Raw genomic sequence first — 21,391 nt, forward strand, 5'->3', positions numbered from 1 at the left:
GTAGATGTTAGTTCGAGACAGTACCCTGACCGAATGATTTGGGTTACCCATTTGTCCGATGTTATGGACTCCCATACGTGGATAAAGTTTTGTAGTCTGCCCCCGACCGGAGTGGAATGGTCTGGGGGGAGCGGAGGGGAGTCATTGTGCGGGGGGGGTGGCAGAACGGGTGTTGTTGGTTTTGCCCCTGCCCTTATTGTTGTTACCCCTGTAACCACCTCTCTGATTGCCCTTTGAAAAGGTATTTTGAGGAGGGGACTTGTAGGAGGTAGAGGCGTTATCGGTGGAGGAGCCTCTGCCTGTGCCACGAAAGGACGAGCGTCGAAAGGAACGTTTGGAGGCTTGTGTTTGGAGTGCCCCCATAGACTTTGCTGTGTCTGTGTCTTTCTTCATCTTTTCGAGCGCTTCGTCTACCTTTGGCCCAAAGAGTGTTTCCTGGTCAAAGGGGTGATTGAGTATGGATGCCTGGACTTCAGGCTTGAAACCTGAGATCCTGAGCCAGGCGTGGCGACGAAGCAGGACACTGGTATTTATGGCCCTAGAAGCAGTGTCGGCTGCATCGAGGGCACACTTAATGGAGGTGTTTGTAATTAGTTTACCCTCCTGTATCAGGTCATGAGCCTTGTGCTTGTATTTTTCTGGAAGGTGCTGCATAAGAGCCTCTAGTTCGTCATAGTGTGCTCTATCATATCGCGCAAGCAGTGCTTGTGTGTTTGCAATGCGCCACATGTTTGCAGCTTGGGAGGCGGTGCGTTTACCAGACGCGTCCAGAAGTTTAGATTCTTTGTGTGGCGGTGGGGCATCTCCTGAGGATTGGGAGTTAGCCCGCTTTCTAGCTGTGGAGACAACTAGGGAATCTAGGGGAGCAGGGCCCTTGATGTAAGCAGGGTCTGTGGGTGCCGCCTTATACTTTTTCTCTATTCTAGGGTTCAGTACTCTGGCTCTGACAGGGTCTTTGAACACCTCTGTAGCGTGCTTGGTGACACCCTTAAGCATGGGTAAAATGGAAGTGGATTTGTCTTGTATATCAAATGTATCCAGTAGGAAGTCATCTTCTACTGGTTCACTGTGCATGTCCACCCCATGGTAGTGTGCTGCTCTCTGCACTAAATGGTGAAACCCTAAGGAGTCCTCTGGAGGAGACGGTCTTGATGGGTATAAGTCGTCCTGAGGTACATTGGGTATATCAGGGTTATTGTAATCCTCCCATGGATCTGGGGTCCCTGGTGGAGTGGGATCCATTGGGGCGTCCGCCGGGTAATTGTCCGGATCCCCATCATCCGGATCTGGGGATGGGGTCAGATCGTAGTGAGGTACAGGTGGCGGAGACCTGTGAGGTGGAGGTGGTGGAGGAGGTGGAGGGGGTAGGGGAGGCGGTAGTGGGGAGGGCACTCTGAGGGGAGAAGTAGCAGAGTCCTTCCTTTTGGGTGGAGGAGGAGGAGCCGGAGCATCAAGGCGTCTTTTCTTGGTAGTTAAAGTCAAAAGCCCAGTTTTAGGATCTTTGGACAAAGTCTTTTGTAAAGGGTCTGGTGTAAACAGAGCCAATGGTGTCGAGTCGTCTGTCGGCACCGGTGATTTCGGAACCGGGGGTTTCGATGGTCTGTGTGCGCCATGCTTTTTTGAGGTCTCCGGGTGTTTCGGCGTCGAATGATGTTTCGGCGCCGGAGCATCGGTGCCGACAGATTTGTGTTTGTGTTTGGTCGGCACCGAGTGTCCAGGCTTCGGCACCGGTGGTTTCGGAGTCGAGCTGGATTTTGCAGTCTTCGGTGCCGGATGCTGTTTTTCGGCACCGGGTGTCGGCTGGCTCGATCCCGAGCTGCCATGAGACTTTGGGAGCTTCGACACCGGGCCCGAAGGTGGGGTGATCGAAGTTTTGGTTTTGGTTTTGCCCAGGCCGGCAGGCGAGGGAGTAACCTGAGTCTCTTTGGTTTTCGGTGTGGGGGTAGGAGGGGGCATATTACTCACGGCCCGCTGCGCTGGTGTAATGTCCTCCACGTCGGAGTCGTCGGCCTCGGAAGCGCTGACGACGTCTTCCTCCTGCTCGGTGTGTGTTTGCCCCGAAGCTTCGGCGTCGTCTCCGAAGATGTCCGGTGGAGCTGCGGAGGATGAGTGCGCCATGGTGCGTCGAGCTCTTCGATCTCGGATGGTCTTCTTCGATCGAAAAGACTTGCAGGCGGGGCAGTCTCTAGCCTCGTGTTCCGGAGAGAGGCAAAGGTTACACACCTGATGGAGGTCGGTGTGGGGAAATTTAGACCCACATTTTGGGCACTTTTTGAACGGAGTCCTTTCCATCGGCCGGGACCGGAGTCGCGGAGGGCCCGAAGGCCGGTGTCGATGAACGGGATGGAGAAAGTGCCGCTTCGAGAGATGAAGATGATGAAGGAACTCGAAGAATCGAGGATTTTCCGTCGAGGCTGGAACCGTAGAAGTTCGAAGCCGGAGCACGAAGTATCACATCCGAGCCCGATGGCGGAAAAAAACAATCTGAGGATGGAGCCGAAGCCCATGCGCAGTACGGACCGAAGGAGGAGTCACCAAACTCGTGACTTCCAAAGACTGTCCAAGAAGAAAAACAAACTGCAAACATCCGGGCCCAACACCAGATGGCGATCTATGCTAAGTGTACAATCTGCAGCTCATATGCCTCGAACATATTGTTTTCAACCCTTTCTACTTCACCCGCCCAAATCCCATGGAGAGAGGGGCCCCCCTGGAGCGATTCCACACTTTTGGATGTTTGGGCACCCTTACCCCACACTCTCTAAATAAGTCAGAGCATCACTAACTCTGGGAAAAACAGTGCCTCTCCTGTCCCCATCTTCGCAACACCCTACCATAATTACCTCAGAACTATATCATCCACACAGCCTGTCTAGCACATACCGCTTGTATATACTGCTATTTATTTGTATTTACTCCATATGTCTCTTGTGTAATTGCTGCTATGTTAACTCTATAAAGCGCTCCGATAGCTCCGGGTCTGGTTCACGCCATTATCCCCATATAGCACTGTCTATTGTATACTTCTTTTATATACTGTTACTATGTATTTTTTATTTCCTCCATATGTAACTCATGTAACTGCTGCTATGCTAACTCTTTAAAGCGCTCTTATTATACTTTCGGGTCGAGTGCGGGCTATACAAAACTCGATAAATACATTTTGAATGAGCATTTTATCTGGCGGACCCACATTGCAAGGTGGGGATTGAAACTAGAACAAACCTCAGGGGGATTATTATAGAGATCGAAGGCCTCCCATGATCGTCCCATTTCGAGAGCCCTACAGATTTACAACTATCAGGCATAAGGATCTGCTTTATAAGGCGTTGATCGTTGGGGACACAGAAAGGCACCTTCGTTGGCTGCTACAGAAAACCATTTTATGCGGCAACTGACAGGCTTGCCAATTAGTAAACCATTGCTCCCCTTACGGATGGACCTGGGGCTTAAAAATGTTTCTAGCTAGAGTACGTCCTCTTTTGTTCTGGAGGAGTATTTGGGCAACTCCCGACTTGAGTCCTTATCAGTAGGGGTTGGATGAGGTCCCACGCCTGTCTGGAGCTGATGCTCTCCCGTGGGTTAGGCATGTGAGGTCAACCCTCGTAAATATTGGGCTCAAGCGCCTGTGGGCCCTTCCAGAAGAGGCAAGTGTGATTCCTAAAGATCAGATAGAGGGCGTATTGGCTGCACCAAATGGGCTCACTGCAACGCGGGTCTAACATGGGCCCTCTGACATTGTCCTTTTTTATGCTAAAAGATGCGTTCGAGATAGAGTAGTTCCTGAATGAAACAGAGGCTAATAATGCCAGGAAGCCCTACTTGCAATTTAGATATGGGACCCTGCCGCTTGCCTCATTTACAGCCAGTTGGGGGCACACGACCAACCCTAGAAATGGTCATTGACCATTCGGTTTCACATAGATCGAAACAATAAAACATGTTTTTTTTACCTTACTTATCATAGTATAAAAAATAAATGGGTTGTACCACTCTGTCGAAACCTTGGAGTTAGAGAATTCAGACAAGTCGAGAATTATAAGGTCTGATACCAGGCAATGTGTGGTCTCGTGGTTCCTGAAGGCTAAGTGGAGGACCAGGCAAAAAGCACTTTAAATAATGTTGCAATGTATTCCACCTGGCAGTTATCTCGTCGGTTACATTTGGTTTTATTCTTTTAGATGCATGAATTGTTAAAAATCATAATGTTAATTGCATGTAAAAGCGTTCTATGTATTTTGTTTATATACAATATGTTATTTAATTTTAATCCTAGGATTTTAACCAGTGTATGATTTGGTGGAGAAAATCGCCGAATAAACTTCTTGTTGTTGATAGATTCAGTGTCCAGTCTTGGCATTTGTTTGTCCGCCTAATGCATGCTGGGTGTTGTAGTCTTGAATTGAACTACTAAGATTGCCACATATGATAGCAAAGATTTGTTGCTGAAAATTTCAGAAATGTAAACACTGCTCAGAAGGACAGGCAGTGAAGTTGTCACCCTAATCTGCATGTTTCTGGAAATGCCTTCTGGGCATAGCCTAGTACTGTCCCTCCTTTGCTCCATCAACAGTTAGTGATTGTTGCAAATACCAGGTTTGATACCCCTGCAGTGTGAGACGTTTCAGAAGTGCTCACAGGCCCTGCACGTTGCTTCTATACCGCTAGGTTGTAACATGCAACTGACTCTTCAAAGCCCTACTGGCCTCAATTTAGAGGTACTGGCCTTCACGGGAAGCTCTCAACCTCTTTCCAACTTCTTGTTTCATCATTAAGTGACCTAAGCTATTAAATGCTCAATGATTCTGCATAGCGCGCAGTTTGTCTGGCGGTTTCTCTACTGCTTCCCAGAACCCTGTGGGTTTTTTTTAGATGTGATTATCAAAAACCCAGGAACTAAAAAGAACATGCATTTATTCTGCACTCAAATTGCTCCTACTTGAGCCTGGACCTTCTTGCTTCTTTACAAGATTACTTTGGCATGGGCTGAGTGATTTATTATCAGGCCTTTGAGGTCGTTTTAAATAAAGCATTTTTACTATTGGACGAACCCAGCCTAAAAGAAATTCCGGGATACTGCCCATCAGCATTTCAGCAGAACCGCTTTTGAAAATACCCAGGGGTTTGTTGTGTATCCAGTGCTGTAATGTCGAATAACTAAGGTAAAGCAGCAGTTGGACTGTACCATCACAGCACAGGCTTTCCAGCAGAATGCACAGCTAACGTTCCAATGTTCTCGGCCAATATTCAGGACTACAGGAAATGTGTGATTCTGTGCCCACTGCATTTTCTGCACGATGAGAGATTTGCGACATAATCGATCACCTGCAGCATAATTTGCAGATTTTAACAGTAAAATATTCATAGGTTAAACGGATCATAAGTTACTAAAACGCTGCCTCTTATATTGCTGCCCAGTGTCGGGCTCTTTTCAAAGAATAACTGGTCTTCTTCAATTTGGTGACTGCTTTATTTAACTGCTATTACGGATATGAAAACTTTGCCTATGCAGTGTTAAAATGCGTAGTATCAATAAAATAATAAAAGAATTCTACTATAAAATATACCGTATTACGTCTGCATAATTGGCTTTTTCTTGCCACATGATTTAGTCTATGCTGCCACATAATTTGGTCCTCCCCTGTTACAGCTCAACACGTTACACGCCAGCTGCTCTGGCAAGTATGTGACTGTGTGAATGCGGGCATCATTTAAGTCATGGACTCTCTCACACCCGGACCACTAATCTTGCATCCGGCTAATGACGAGAACGCGCTCGTCGTAGATCTGCAGAAGAACTCACATGTGCACGTGGAAATGTCGCAGATGTAAATTTGCACCTTTCATATTTTTGGGATTCTCTGCAAGAAAAACAAAATCCCCATGGAAAAACCCCTACCTACACCTTGGCGGTTTCCTCCAAATTCCTACTCTGGATGTGGACTCATTCCTGCCACTGCCAGGAGTTACTATCCAATGATATGGCGTGTAGGACAGTGTCTGCCACATGTTAGCGAGTTTGTGATGTTCACCTTCTTTAGCAGGAAACTTCACCCTAAACGCCTATCACCTGCCCTATGATCAGATCCACTCACACAGAAAACAGCTGTGCTACTGGAATCTAGCTGCGAGTGCAAACTCATGCTTTGTGACTCACTGACGTGGATTTGCACTTAAACATTTTTGGTATTTCCGAAGCCCAAGTGTTGGTGAGGTGTGAAAATCCCTTAAGGAGAGTGCCACTTCCTGAACTATTTTAACCGTAAAGCTCGGCTTCCTGACTCTCTCGTTTAAAAAGCCGGTCAAGCAAACGTTATCTGCCATTTTTAGCCACGGAAGGACAATGCCCTCACTTCCGCCTGCACATCATTTTTGGTTTTTAAATAAATCACAGTTTCTCTTCTTTCTTTATAATAAAAATTGTTCTAACAGAACTAGGACAACACACCAACCTGTTTCCCATTGGCCCGGGTATACCACATCTCTGCACAGCCAGGTTTCAGCATCTAAATGGAACAAGCTGGGTCTGGGTCGAAGATTTGCAATAAAACTGAAAAGTATGTTTGGAAAGCCTTTCACATACATTTTTCAAACATATGTCTTTTAAACTACTCAGGGAACTCATGTGTTTGCCCCGACTTCTTACATTTACATGTAGTTCAAAGCCCCCAGTAGGGAGTGCCAAGTAAAGATTATATCAGTTAACAGGGTTTGGACTGGACATGGTTCTTGGCACTATTTTCAAAGATATACATAAAGACTGAATACGAGGTAAAGCGAGTTTTTAAAACAAGCATTAGCGAAGTCCGGTAGCCCCGTGAAACCAGGTGCTTACCTATTGCCTTAGCCAATACTTTGTTTTGTTCCCCAGACACTTGTTACAACATAAAAGCGGATTATTCTTTACACAACACAAAAACTATTTCTGAAAAGGAAACTTTAATGTGCATTTTGCACAAGTCTAGAAAAACAACACTGAAACTGAGAAAGGTTGAAGTACCAGCACCGTTAAAGTGTGCTTGGATAAGTAGAAACAACAGGATTAATAGAGTTTAACATGTTTATTAACGGATTACCTTATATTTTAATAAAGCAGTCATGAAAAGTTTATGATGAAACTTAGCATCTCTAGTGACTTTATTGTAAGGCACCGCAATACAATAGAAAGTGGTGCCAAAGATTTATGCAATGTGTTATATGACTGAAACTTTCAATATAACTGCTTAACATTAGTAGGGACTTCTATTTCTAAAAAACTAAATTAATTTTAATATCTAGGAATAGTTTGCACGTAGGTCCTTTACATTTTTTTGGGCTATAGGCCATAATTAGATTTAAACATTTTTATGCAATAATCACTCGAGTTACAATTATTTCCATATATGATACGCTTGATTTATTCTGTTAGGTTTGTAGTTCATTGTGAGTTTATTTTACTACATAAGAATTGCAAACTTTAAAATGCATTGAATTAGCTTTTTACCCTAGGCAGCATTATTTCAGAGCCTGGTGTAATGGACCTTTGTTACATTTTCACAAATGTTGATTTATTTGTTCTGTTAATGCAACATTCTTTAATCAACAAGACACTTTTTCAGTATTTCATTGTGTGTGAATTGGTGTGAACTGGACCTCTCAACTTAATTTATAAAGAGAAACAAAGTAATTAAGCTCTTTGTCAACTAACCTGTGAGGACAGAATGGACAGTCGTTTCTCATGAGCAACATGGGAAAATATGTTGGAGTATCAATCTTGTATTTGGTTAACGGAAGAATAGTCACATGATGGTGAGACGATTGTATGGTGACAACTGATGTCACAAATGGACGATTTGGAGTATAAAAAGTGACTCTCCTGGGAGGAGGGAGGCCCCTTTCTCTGCTATTGCCTACAGCCTGTCTGATTGACTGTCTGATTACCTTTCCATGCCCTTGCCTTTTTCCCTTTGCTGATGAACTTGCCTACTGATCTATTTGGAGATGTCTGGTGAGAGGCCAGACCTGAACTTTCCTGATTATTGCTCCACTCCCCTTGCCCATGAACTTTTTCCCAGTGGACCCTCAATTGACCCCTTTACCCATGCTAAGAGAACTTTTCTGAACCATCCTCTTGCCTTTGTTGGTGGAAAGAATTCTAATCTTAACTATCCTCTTTATGAATTAATATATTTAGAAATCGATTTACTTTGACCAAATATATGGTTTTATACTAAGAGCTGTAAGACTCAAGACAGAGAGTTTCTTAAAATGTTACTTATATGCATTTATTTTGGAACTTTAACACAATAACCAAATTATCTAAATTTGATTGAGTCTTTTATTGTGTCTTAATGTTTTTCTCCAGAAACTGTGCTATCCGATTTCTAAGTGCATGATAGAGAGAGCCATGGATTATTTTTAGAATATTGTGTTCTTCTGCTCTTGTTTTGTGTAGCCACAGCAGAGCTCTTGATTTGTATAATTCTTGTTAGACTGAACTTCATTAGAAGGTTGGGTCTTCCAATTGCAATACTCTATTTATGTAGCATGGTTCTGAGAGTAGTTTACTTGAACCTGCTCTCCGATTTGTCGCTTGGCTTAGAATTATTGGTCCTCTTTGGGTTGCAAGCGGTCTGACACTCTGATTTCTCACCCCTCACTACGACGAAGAAAGGTCCATCTAAGGACCATTAACCGGGGTGTGTGAAGTATAGAATCTGAGTGAAGCGACTAAGGTAGTAAAAAATAATTATATAGGTTCAGTGCTAGAAAACCAAAAAGCTGTTTCCACTGCAACACGATCACCATGTGTATACACGCAAGTTGGACAAGTAGCTTTTGTTAAAGCTTAAAAAAAGAATTCAAAAATGGCCATTGTGAATACGTACAGTGGTCATCTTGTCATTTTTTTAAGGTGCCTAAAGACAGGTGTTCTGCGGGAACACACATGGCTGAATCTTATATTTTTTTCCCTTTTGTTTTAAGATGCAGATGACCAAGGGAGCATGGCACCAAGCTTTGCTGTTTTTCTTAATCAAAAGAAAAAAGCATTCTAAGAAGGTCATAGTGCATGTGTGCATGCAAGTGCATTGGGCAGCCATCTAGGAATGGTTTAAAAACGTTTCAAAGACATCTGCCCACTGATACAATAGATAAGAGAAAGGGGGCAAGCAGCTCCTTGGACTAATTCTTTAAAAAACAGAGTGGAAGAGGGTGGGAAAGGGGGAGCATGGAGAAAAAAAAAAAAGAGTAGGAGAAAGTGGATCCTCATGAACTGCAAAGTCTTGGAGTCAACAGTGAAACGACGAATCTCAATACAGTGAGACTGAAATGTTTTGTGGTCCAGACAAACCCAAAAATAGGGAATAAAACCATCAAATCAGAAGCAGGAGAACTAAAACAGACCAGGAACACCATAAAACATGAGCACGGGTTGGGCACAAAGCCCAGTCTGAGGGCCCGATTCCGATGTCGGACGGACTGGAGTCTGTCCGACATCGGTTTGGAACTGGAACCGAATGACCTCCTGTCGTTGGTTCCAGCCCAGGAAGTAGGATGCGACCGAACCCTGTTCGGTCACATGCCAAATCTTTATAATGGGAGCATGCATTCCGAATGAAATACAAGCTCTCATTGCAAAGAGCTCAGGTGCAGGTCATCCCAGCACCCGGTGGCAGACGCTTCAAGGTGCCTACCACGGGGTGCAGGGTTCAACAGAGTCCACCATTCAGCGGCCTTGCACCCATGGGGGCCCTGCTGGGGTACCCAAAGACAGATCCCCAATGCCTTTCTGTGTCGGAAAGGCTGGCACAGAAAGGCAGTGGAAAGCTGCCCTCTTAATTCCTCGGCCGGAAAGATCTGGCAGAGGGACTACTGAGGGCTTTCCGAATTGCAGATGGGCTTTATGAACCCGCCGGAGGCCATTCGGAAATCCGATTCGGATTCCCTTCCGACCGAGCCCATCGAAATGGCTCGGGTCGGAAAGGAATCTGAACTGGCAATTCCAATGCGGTCGGAACGTCTCCGACCGACGATCAAAGCCGTTCCCAACTGCATTGGAATGGGGCCCCAAGTCTACATTACATACAAAGGGTCAGTTGCCAACATATAGCTAAAGCGGTTTATAGGCAAGATCTAAAAATGAGCATGGTGAGGGTCACAGCTCTCAGGTAGCCCCCCCCCCCCCCTTTATTGGCTACATGAACTGCATGTCTAAAGAGATGCCTTTAATTTCAGACTTCTTTGGAAATATTTGCTTTAGTGCCAAGTACTGCTTGGTTGCCCAATATGTGCCGTATTTAGTGTATATATATATATATATATATATATTCACTGAAAAAACCATAGGTTTCACACATGTTATAGTTAGCTGGACATTTTACTGATAAAAAACCAATGAAATTCCCCCGTTATAGTTACTGTAGGCAACTATAACTCACGCGACCGTAATCCTCTGCTGATGCTAATACTGTATTTAGACACTTATTTGCCCATGTCTTCTTCCATTAAATTTTAGCTATACATATATTACAAATATTTTTTTTTCATAAAGACACATATGTCATCAGCAGAGGATTACGGTCGCGTGAGTTATAGTTGCCTACAGTAACTATAACGGGGGAATTTCATTGGTTTTTTATCAGTAAAATGTCCAGCTAACTATAACATGTGTGAAACCTATGGTTTTTTCAGTGAATTTGCAAGGTTTTTTAAATGCTAATTCCTAACTATAACGTGTGTGAAACCTATGGTTTTTTCAGTGAATTTGTACGGTTTTTTAAATGCTAAGTTACTTTACGCCATTTGTGGCGTGCGCGCCCACTTAACGCAGTTCGTTCCGTACGCGCACGGTGCGCTTCGCGCACCGTGCGCGCACAGTGAGCACGCGGTGCGCTTCGCGCACCGCGTGCCCACGTTACGCTAGATGGGCCATGAACGCACGATGCGCTTCACGCACCGTGCGCACATGGAGGTCATATGATGAGCATTTGTGTGACAGGTAAAATATATGTTTTGTTTATCAATAAAAGAGCCATGCACAAAAGGTGCCCTTCGGGCACCTTTTGCACACGGGGTGGGGAGAATGTGGATATTTTTTATTTATTTTTTATTATTTCTTACCGTACGCGTACGGTAAGCGTAATCGGCGAAATATTCGAAAAAATTAAAATTGCCTTTTTTCACTTGGGGGATCGTTGGGGACTCCCTCGACATGGCTAGGTGCTTGGGAGCTGTGTAAACAGCCCCTTTACATGATTTGCACTTTGTTTTTCAACCCCCTGTCAGAGTGCGAGAGAGAATATGGCGGCCGCAGCTTCCTGGTTTCGACCGATTCGAATGTTTACTAAGATCTAAGGGCCAATCAGAATCGCGCTCGCGCACGCCACCGTACGCGTACGGTAAGCGCACCGTAAGCGCACCGTAAGCTGCCACAGATATATATATTGATTTAAAGGCTATTTTGTCAGAATCTACTGAACAGATTTACACCAAACCTACAAAAGGCACTTGCTTGACCTGAGGACTACCTCTCTGCCAAATTTCAAGTAATTCTGTTCAGCCGTTCGGGCTGTAGCTGTGTCTAAAGGTCCTATGGAAAAATGCATGGGAAAAACGCGTTTTGGGACCCCCCTTTTATCTCAGCCCCCGCTTGACGAATCCCCCCGAGACTTTCAGGGTAGGAGCGGAGCGTAGCGCCCCACCTATTTTGAAAAATTCGCGAGGATTCGTCAACCGGCGCCAAAGTTATTCAAAATAGAATGTTGCGGTTTTCCTATGGAAACGTGGTCCTAACTATAACTACCTACTGGCGACCGCCAGTAGGTAATATATATATATATATATATATATATATATATATATATATATATATATATATATATATATATATGCCCCACTTGTTAGTTTACCCAAATACTTATCTGAAAGTCCAACAACAGGTCATCATGTTTCCACCATAACTCAAAGGTATTGATTGTTTCCACGTATAGAGGAGGCTTAAGATAAAATATTGATTTCGATGGACACGAAATTGAATATTCCCATAAGGAAGATTTGTAGTCTGTGAGCCTTAATGCCACAACTGACATAGCAGACTGCGGTTTCCAATCGTGGTTGCTCATGTTTCTTTTCCATGTATGACTCCATCACCACAAACAACAATAAACCTGAAACTGTAAACTTAGCGAGGACGTAATTCGATTGTGTAACAAAGCTGTCACAAAATGATTCTGTGCAACTTTGTTCTGCTGACGGGATAGACTAATATATTGAAAAAGACTAGGATTAGGTGAGTTTATCTGATTTTTGAGCTATAGCTGCTTCAGCAAAAACGCTATAAGCAATCCTATCGTCTTGTTTAATATAAACAAACCTCGTGGTTTTACAGGAGGATGGGTGATTACAACTTAGACATTTTTTTAATGTGTCTCTAAAATTATATTCGCTGTATAATACCTATAATTCTTTCAGGGTTTTTTGGCCACAGATGCAGATTTTTTTTTACTTAAAACAAATTTAGACTTGCTCTGTTTTGCAAGACTCAACTGATTAAATGCTTCTTTCGAAATTAGCATGTGGTAATGAATGCATCTTGCTTCTAGCAATGAGAAACTGCTTTTACGCAGGCTGATCAAGAATATTCTGAAAAAAACAAATATGTATCCCCAAAACCCCTGAATGCTCATAACAGAGAGTTAAAGCCACCTTTTGACCTAAACAGTGTGAGGTGGACATGCATGTATTCACCACCAATAAGAGCTCGAGTTTTACATCCACTTGGTTCACAGTGCTGTGGGTCTAGCAGAAAAGGACTTTAGCAATCCTAAAAAGGAGCTTTTATTTTAGACTGTATTCATGATCCCACCCCCTTCCCTTATCTTCCAAATTTACCTATCTTGGAAAACTCAAACAAAAAACACCATGTGAATCAAATTTTGGAATCGTACATTTCAGAGCCCTATCCATTTTATGGTCACTACTAAAAAATAAAACAGCTGATCCAAATTCATGAATGTGACATGATGACGTCCCCACGATGGGTGAAGTCTGTGTCACACAGAACCTGCCGAGAAGTTCAGAGTACTCAAACGAAACTCTTTCCTCCTGCTTTGTCATAGAGGTTTCTGGCCTACAAGTATCCTATGCCATCCTCGGTTCCTCCTTATCCAATAAGGGCAGCATGCATTTTCTGTCACTTTAGTGACATAGACCCCTTGAATTTTGAGACTTGAATCTAAAATGGAAGGGTCTGATCTAATGCAACCAGGCAACATGGCCTCCCATTACTGCAAAACTGGAAAGATCAAAATAGACAGGAACTGCTTTAATAATGACAACATAATGCCGCGAAGTACCAAAAGTAATGAGTCCTTCTTGAATAGACTCCAGGTAGAGAAAAGAGCCGTTTAGAGGTAGCTGATGTACAAGCAGTGTCAGCAGCTCTTCCTGGGAGCTGCCACTCAGGACAGAAAGAGCCAGTGTGTCCTGGTCAAGGTGCATCTGATGTTACCAACCAAGATGGTTTGTGGGTGAGGAATGAATTCAAATGCCTATTAGAAATAGTGCGTCACGAGAACTGCTACACGGATGCACCAAAGCTCCATTCCAATTAAGACAGAAACCCACCTCTTCACTGCGCACGGGGTGCAACATCTGTCAACCACAAACTCAAATAAGACACACCTTCAATAATGCACGGCTGTTCCAATGCAGGCAACCAGTACTGATGTCTCTATCCTGGACAATCTTGAGGTAACATGTTATTATATGTTAAAAGGATTTCATAAATGCAGCTTACCTAAAAAGTGTCCTGGTGCCGAATAATTAAATGGACAAAGAAACGAACCAAAGATGTGCGACTGTGTTTTAGTCACATAGAAGGGGTTTGAAGGATTTCCTGAACTGGAGGTGGTTAATCATAACTTTAGGTGAACAGAGTAGGGTGTGTTAATACTAGGCTGTCAACTGGTTAAATGCACGACAGGGACCACCAACGTATGGTCAGAAACTGAAGAAGGCAAGTGACTGTGCCTACTAGATCTTTGAAACGTGTCCTGTTTATAAGAGGGACCAGTCTGATTGCTGTTGTCTTGACTGGAAAAATACAAATCTGACAAGAACATTTAGGGCAATTAGACAGTTGTAGGTAGCAAGCTACAAAGAGTCAAAGTGTGTTTAGATAGTAAATACAGGATAAACGTGTGCAGATATATCTTAATCAACATTGTCGACTGTGCCTTATAATATAACGTAATATTGTGAGCCAGGAGTGCTGTATAAAATGATCTAATGTCTTAGCTTGGAAGATGATGCAACACAGACCTGGCATTCACACAGTTACAGCCAACTAACCAGGTTGCTGCAAATACAGTCTAGGCCAGATGGTGCAACAATGTGCCATAAATCCACAGGCCCCTTTCCATCCTGCCTTTCCTATAGTGGATGCGTCATGTCTCGGGTTTTGTGACAAGTCCAACTTTCCTGTTTCACATCATCTGAAAATTCCATTTGATGATTTATGAATTGTCCCTGGACTGAAATCGCATGTTTGACCCAAACACCTATTTTTAAAGCAGACTAAATCTACCGCCGTTTTTTTGTTCCATTCTACAATTGCTGTACCAGATGAACTGGTGCCGTATTTTTTTTCAGCCTGGCACACAGTTTCGTGATTGGGAGCCAACTTGACTTGTCACAAGTAGAAGAATGCAGACAGAAGCTGAAAACTGTGCTGCGGTGAATGGTTTTAGGCGCAGACGTATTTCTAAACGTAGGCAAACTGTTCAGGTCAGGGTCTCGAAAGCCAGACTACCACAGCCCCCGCATCCTTTAAAGTCATATTCCAATGCAAGGGCCACTGGAATTATGCAAGTGTGAGGTATTTTTTGCATAACTACAGATTTATCATATAACCCATCATTTGCTGCACAATCTGTAGATTTTAATAAATAAAGTTTTTATCCATCTCAAACAGTTCAAAAGTTACTAAAAACGCAGCGACACGTGTTGCCGCATTGTGGAAGGCCCTTTGCAAAGGTTGACCGGTCACCTTTCTGTTCCTTATTGCTATATTTGGGAGTTAAACTGGTTCTAATGAGATGTAACCAAGGCCCAGACAGTGTTAACAAGTGTAAAAATAATGAAATAATGAAGTAATAGTATCACAAAATGAGCTGCATTAAGCCACATAATTAGCTTTTTCAGGACACATAATTTGGCTTTCCCCTGCTTGGTAATTCTAGTGTCCTGGTCCAATACATTCTCGTAAGGAGGTCATTTTTTAGGTTGAGCCTTCCAGACAAAGTATGCTGTCCAGTTGTGCAAGACACATTGTGGGTTTACCAAGAGTATACAGGGGCCTGTAGCCCCTCAATTGATTGCCATTGGGTGGCTTTACTCTCACTATTATTTTTTTCATTCTATAGGATGGTTTTCCTTGCTTAGCCTGCCCATCTTGTGTTTGTCCTTTCCATGGAACACAGATTATTTACCATTTCTTTGATTGGCTGGATTCTATGCTTCCCCTACTTGTTTTGGGGAACTCGTACATGTGTTTTACAGTTGTCTCCCTAGTGTGCTTTTCTTCACCCTTCCAAATTGCTCCTCTTGCTCATGTGCTTCTTCCCCCACCAAGACTCGTACTGCCCTCTTTTACCTGTGCGCTTGCCTCATCTATCCATATTGCTCTCTTTTGCCCTGGTTTATCCCTATTCCCCATGTACTCGCTCGAAAAATGCCACGGCTACCCGCTGTGCTGCTTCACCGCCCATTCCCTCCCCAAACTACTCATCAGTTTTAATTTTTTTTGTATTGAACTCAATAAAAAGAAAAAACTTTTGGTCGTCTTTTCTGTTTATTTACCATCCATCTTGGCTGATAAAAAGAAAAAAAGCCTCAGTTTATTTGTAGACAAGTGCATGCGTTTTGAATACATGCACATGCCTACTAAATGACGCAATTGTCGAGTCATCGCGTCTTTTTAAAAATATTTTAATCATGCTGTACACCATGGTTAAAAACATTGGCAATGCCAATATGTCTCATACACTCAGCCTATTGGCTTTGCCTAACCTTGTTCTACTAGCATTTTGCATTTTTTGTTTTGTCCAACGGCTAGGGCGGTCGACCTCGAATCAGGGTAACTGGGTTCGAGTCTTGGCAATGACGCTGAATATCCTGCGATTCTGGGCAAATCACATAATCTCCCCGTGCCTAACAAATATGAATGTGTGTCCTCATGTAACGTAACTGGTGCTATGTAAAGTGCTCTGATACCCGATTCGGGTCAAGTTCGCGCTATATAAAACTCTGTCAAAAAAAAAGTTACTAAGCTATTTGCCTGTTCATAGCAGAAGTCCACATACCGAACTGAAAGAAAGGAGACCATACTACAAGAGCTGTGCTCAACCACAACTCCTGCAGAATGCAGGGGTTGGAGGAAGAGGAATTCTGTCATAATGGAAAGAGATCGGCTGGGAGTGGAACCTACTCTTGAAAAAAAGCAAAAGTGAGCTGGGATTCATTGTGCTCATCAAAACACCTTGCAGATGTTGTCTCAATTTACAAATACTCACTGTTACACCTGGGTACCAAAAGTCACCCCACTGTGAGTGAAATAATGTGAGGCACCCAATGGTAACAATGAACAAAGACGCCTGCTGGCCGTAGCTCAGCGAGCCAATCACCTTCATGTGTTTTGAGGCTCAAAGAAGGGGGGCACCAAGTATTGTGAAGCAGTGAGTGCATTTTTATTGTGAATTTCCTCAGGACTGTAGCACTCACCTCTTTCTCAGCTGCAGCATGTTCTAGGGTGGAGGACAGAAGGTGGCTGGGTGGGCACTGGAAACATCCATAGATCAGGAGGTTAACCGGTAGAAAAGGTGAAAACGCCCCCAGTAATCAGGGAGATGCCAACCAACTTTGTTAGCATGTGCAGTGGCATCGGGACCCACTGAACCCCGATAATTGTTATATTCTACTGCCCAACCAACAGTCTGAGGGCCCATCTTCATGGATTGCACTGGTGCCCATGGCACACTTGTGACGCCACTGCAAATAATAGAAAGCCGAGGATACATTCTCAAGACTCATGACCAAGTAGCCAATAGGCTTTCAAAACCTGCCGAGCATCTACTGAAGGCACATATATGAAAAGCACGAAGAACAAGGAAGAAGCACCAGAAGATAAACCAATTTAGATTGGAAGGACCAAAGTTACACCCTCCTCGGATGGATGTTTGGCTGTTGCATTTTAGGAAATGGGACCTATGCTGGGTATGTAAAAAAAAAAAAACTCAAGGAATAGCATGGCGAATGAAAAACCCAAACATGGCAAAAGTTGAAAGGATAATATTTGCAGTGATTTTAGTGATTAACTTCACAAACATGGAGTAGTGCTAGGGCACGTAAAGCTTTTTCCTGCTTAAAGCAATCAAGTAACTAACGACCAAAGTGTGTTTGCCTGTGCATTAAGGCACTTACTGCCCCTTGTACCCTGGCACTCGTCCGCCCTTTTACGAGGCTCTCCAGTGGTTTTATGAGCCCTGACCTGGCACCGAAGTACTGGTTCTCAAAAGCACGACCTGGAAACGGACTGGCGCCCGCTTCACGCCGCCAAGTAATATAGGTGAGGTTTCCGCTTCGTGTGCTTTACATCCATGACGCTAAGAGCCAGAACCGAATTTAATTACAGTAGCAGATGGAAAACTAAGACGCGCTGGGAAATCTTCCAAAGATTACGGTGCTGGAGAGGTAAAAATAAAACGGAGAATGTGCCGCGGAAATATGCGTTATCCAGGCAATGAAATAAAAGTGGATTAAGGTCCAGGTGTCGCGTAACCATCGTGAACTATTTTTGCCTCCCAGGAATAAACTGGGTTACAGACTTGGATGGCACAAGGAGGGGTTCTTGCCCCGCCCCAAACCTCCAGGCACTTAGACCTGCTATGGAAGACATACTTTCTTCGGATAGATGGGAGGACTGGAATGATGGTTTTCTCGTGGCCCAAGCTCTTCTTGGGGCCATCAGGAGAGGTTGGGCTGAATGCTCCAACATGTACAAATCTAGGCCGGCCCAAAATTGACCCTTGCTCCAAAACAACAGTGATGGGTTTGTGCAGAAGAGTCACATGAACCTCTATGTTGTGTGCTGGCATGAAATGCCTTGACAGTGATACCACACTGCTCTTATTGTCACCCAAGAGTGATATGTTCTTAAGTTGAAGGGGTGGAGACTTAGGGTAACCAGATTCTCAAAACAAAAAACGGGGACAGGTCATAGACATAGAAGTAGGACTATGGTTTGCAGTAACCATCGACATAAAAGTAGGACTATTTGACAGCTGTCAGACATAGAAAAAGGACTACAATTACAGCTCCCTACACAGACCGAGATGAAGCATTGCAGACAACAAATCCGCGGTCTTTTATTGGCAACCCTCTCCTTCACACAGCAGCATTAGTACTTTTTATTACATTTACACTTTTAAGGACTATAGCATATATTTGCCAAAAATCAATAAAACATCACAGGCTAGCAAACGCCAGATTTACTAGCTTTATCAATGCTCGTTTCTATAGCTGCACGTCAGCACCACAAAGTACAACTCACCAATGTTGCTTAGTTGCTCATGACAGAAAAGCATGGGAGGTAAACTGCAGAATGCTAAATTGCCAATGGCAGCCATGGACCAATGTACAAAAAAATACTTCTCTCCAGGTATTACTGCCTTAGGGTCTTAAGGGTGGCAAAGGTTGGCCGACCACACTGTCATCCCACATTTGCGTAGTTACTGCTGAGATGTCATGTTACCTTACTGGGGTATGTATAGTGCACTCTAGCCATTGGTATCATCTCATAGTGCAATAGTGTGAAGACCTGAGCAAAAAGCTCGAGCAGCGCTGTTCGCCTCTCCCACAGGCGTTAACCCTGCTCTTTTAAGTCCTTTCCAGCTAAACAGTTTGCCGTGATCTGAAAGGTCAGTCAAAAGGTCAAGTCATAGCTTTGATATGGAGAACACAAAGCATGCATCAATTCGTTATGAATAAAACATGCAATGAGCAATGCATTAATCCTTGCACGGTATGCATAAGGGCTACTGAAAAGTTTGTATGACTATGAATACAAGCTACAGGATGAAGAAATATTGTTTTATCCAAAGAAGAAACTTTGGCTGGCACGATGACGTAGGTGGCGCTGCGTGTAAAATGTCTCTCTTCAAAGGATTTCCCTTCTTGCTACAGCGCTCACCTCAGTGACGACACATGCCGTAAACAGTGCAAAGAGAGCATGCGCGCGCATGCTCAACCGGAACAATGAAAAACAGGGACATTTCTGTGTTTAACCTGGACACTGTTTGAAAACAGGGACATTTGAGTCACTTGGAGAAAAGTGTCGGGACACGGGGACACTTCCCCAAAAGCGGGGACCGTCCTGGGAAAACGGGGACGTCTGGTCACCCTATGGAGACTACTATTGATGGTGTGCGGGTACAGCTTGGGTAGAGGGACATGACAAGTTTCACCCTTCTTAGGCTGGAACAGTGGACAGCTGGGGTAGCGTACCATAGCATGCTTGACACACAGGCTAGTGTGGTGGCACTCTCTGGTGCGGTTGTCTGTCAACTTCAGACTCGAGTGGTCGCTCACCTAAGGTGGTGGGATGTGGTACGCTTAACATACCTTTGGCTGGGATGGTGGCCCCGCTCTGGTGTGGGCCTCTGTGATGTAGTGGTGGTACTGCTCAGCTGGTGCATCTTGGTGAGCTTCAGACGCACATGGCTGGCGGGCTGGGCCCAGTGAGGTAGCTGGCCTCGGTGAGCTTGAGGCTCCCATGGACTGTGTATTGGTGCTGCTTAGGTTGAGTCGCGCCAAACTTCACATTCCTCTTGGTGGACCGTGGCAAGTTGACACTATTTAGGCTGGAGTGGTGACATATCACAGGTGGTAGGGGTTTGGAAGCTTAAGACTCCCAAGGATGGTGTGCTGGCACCACTCAGGTGATGTGGACAGCCTCAGAGCTAAGTATGACCTCGCCAGCTCCTTCCATAAGGAAATAGACATGTGACCCACCACTAGAGTTACTAGATAACTGCATGCCACTGAGACACTTTACTTTCAGTCCTCATCTTTGTTTTAACAAGTCAGAGGAGTTGCAGTCTTTATTCTGTTCGACTGAGCAACATAAACCATCACACCTGAAAAAAATGATTTGTGAGAGTAAATCTCAAGATTGGAAAGGTTGCCCCTTAGTGATATGGAGTAATCTGTAAACCTAAGCACCGACCATCCATATCTCAAAAGCACTATATCCTAAGTCCACCAGGGTTTAATCCAGAGGTTTTCAAACTGAGGGTCTGTTTTGATCTCAAGGGGGCACCAGACTCTGGCCAAGAGGAGCATTTATTATGTGCCCAGGGAACAAACCCCGCACATAAACACTGCTTAGTTTCAGTGAAATATAGTAGAATGTAAGTGAGCCTCTCTGGGCCTGCAATAATAACTTTTCCCCTCATACGCTGGTTGGAATTATGTGTCAAAGATGTCAGGGGCACAAATTAGCCTTGAAAGTGGCTTCCCCTATTTATGATAATCGTTCACGCTGTGAATAATTCACACTTTTAGGGTGTCCAGGTTGTCACTAACATGTTGGCCATCAAGTATTTGATTGCACTCTTAATCACAAATGTAATGTTTGAATTGCCAAATATGTTCAGAGTTGCCATTTTTTTTTAGAATAAGTATGAGAAAACATGTTTGTTATCCCAGAGGGGTCACGATTTTTTTTTATATGGGGAGGGAGGGCACTGCATTAAAAAGTATTAACACCATCGGTGAAATGAAACGCACACTCAGAGCACTGTTTCACTTTTCAAAAAACACAGTGCCAAGAAAAAGAACAGGATAAAAAACTATTTATTTTCAAATACTTTAATGAAATACTCTTCATGTTATCTTAACGATCCCAAGTGGGTGAAGTGCCCTTGTAAAAAGCCATTAAAAAGTGTGTTTAGATTTTTGGCAGACATAATAGTCATTTTCCTGTGATGCCAATATTGTGAGCCAGTGATAAAGAAAGGAACAGCAAAGAGCATTACATAGAATAGGCCCCACCACCCACCCACTCATAAGGTGGGAGAACGAAATCTGGAGAAAAAGTGTTCTACTTGAAAGGAAACTTTCTCACTTGGAACCAAAAACTTGTCATACTGTGGCCTTTGCCTCCACACTAACCCCAGACTGTAATTTTCATTCTTCAATGACTAAATCTCTCACTCACTTTCTTTCCTTTACCTTTAAAAGGTGTTTTTCAGTACCAATGGGACACTCAGTGTGGCATATTCGTTTACAGGAAGATTGTGATAAGATAAGCAGTAACTTGCGTCTGTTACTGGATACATAAAATTGGTATTGG

The 21,391-nt window shown here is 43.8% G+C and overlaps 1 protein-coding gene across 1 annotated transcript in view; it reads right to left on the bottom strand.

Annotated features, from left to right (window-relative positions):
- LOC146861307 (formin-like protein 2) overlaps positions 1-21,391 on the bottom strand; it is a 393,344-nt gene that overhangs the window by 76,038 nt on the left and 295,915 nt on the right. The gene's annotated exons all lie outside the window — the stretch shown is intronic.

The sequence above is a fragment of the Triturus cristatus genome, chromosome 3_1, assembly GCF_964204655.1.
Source record: "Triturus cristatus chromosome 3_1, aTriCri1.1, whole genome shotgun sequence".
NCBI lineage: Eukaryota > Metazoa > Chordata > Amphibia > Caudata > Salamandridae > Triturus > Triturus cristatus.